At 42.2% G+C, this 1,160-nt stretch overlaps 1 pseudogene; it reads left to right on the top strand.

Moving 5' to 3' along the window:
* The first annotated feature begins 439 nt into the window (after nucleotides 1-439).
* Nucleotides 440-1,143, top strand: LOC108525219 (MLN64 N-terminal domain homolog pseudogene; annotated as a pseudogene).
* Nucleotides 1,144-1,160: the final 17 nt, after the last annotated feature.

The raw sequence follows: 1,160 nt of genomic DNA on the forward strand, positions 1-1,160 counted from the left end.
TTGCATAGCCAGAGTACACTTTACTAAAGGGTTGCTGATTATCTCTGCTCCCATTCAAAATAGCTCTTTGCTGTAGTTCTAAGCAATTAGAATTTACTACCATTCTCATTGATATGATTTTAAAAGTACCCATAAATATATTTATACTGATCTAATTCCTTGCACTTTTTGATCCTTTTCTTTGTTGAAATGAATCCTCTGGAAGTATACAAATGTAAATGAAAAATTCATAACTTACCAACAGTAAAATAAATATCAAAAGGAAGGGGAAAAGGATAACTGTAAGAAAAAGGCAAAGGCGGCCCCTCAGGCCGGGGTGTGACTGCTGAGCCACAGTTCCCGGGCCAGCCTGGGGCAGCCGGGCAGGAACCACTCGTTGAGGTGTTTTCTCTTTAGGGATAGTGAGGTTGGAAGAAGGCTCCTGTAACCCTCCTCCAGGATGAACCATCTGGCAGAAGACATGGAGAACGCTCTCACTGGGAACCAGAGCTCCCATGCTTCTCTGCACAACGTCCATTCCATCAACCCCACACAACTAATGGCCAGGATTGAGTCCTATGAAGGAAGGGAAAAGAAAGGCATATCTGATGTCAGGAGGACCTTCTGTTTGTTTGTCACCTTTGACCTTTTATTTGTAACTTTACTGTGGATAACAGTTAAATGTGAATGGAAGCATTGAGAACACATTAGAGAAGGAGGTGATGCAGTATGACTACCATTCTTCGTATTTTTTGATATATTTCTTTTGGCAGTTTTTCGATTTAACGTGTTAATACTTGCATATGCTGTGTGCAGATTGCGCCATTGGTGGGCAATAGCGTTGACAACGGCAGTAACCAGTGCCTTTTTACTAGCAAACGTGATCCTTTCAAAGCTTTTCTCTCAAGGGGCTTTTGGCTATGTGCTGCCCATCATTTCATTCATCCTTGCCTGGATTGAGATGTGGTTCCTGGATTTCAAAGTGTTACCTCAAGAAGCAGCAGAAGAAAACAGACTCCTGATAGTTCAGGATGCTTCAGAGAGGGCAGCACTTACACCTGGTGGTCTTTCTGATGGTCAGTTTTATTCCCCTCCTGAATCTGAGATAGGATCTGAAGAAGCTGAAGAAAACAGGACAGCGAGAAACCACTTTTAGAACTATGAGTACTACTTTTGTTAAA

Source organism: Rhinopithecus bieti, unplaced genomic scaffold (genome assembly GCF_001698545.2).
Source record: "Rhinopithecus bieti isolate Rb0 unplaced genomic scaffold, ASM169854v2 scaffold_21696, whole genome shotgun sequence".
In the NCBI taxonomy this organism is placed as follows: Eukaryota; Metazoa; Chordata; class Mammalia; order Primates; family Cercopithecidae; genus Rhinopithecus; species Rhinopithecus bieti.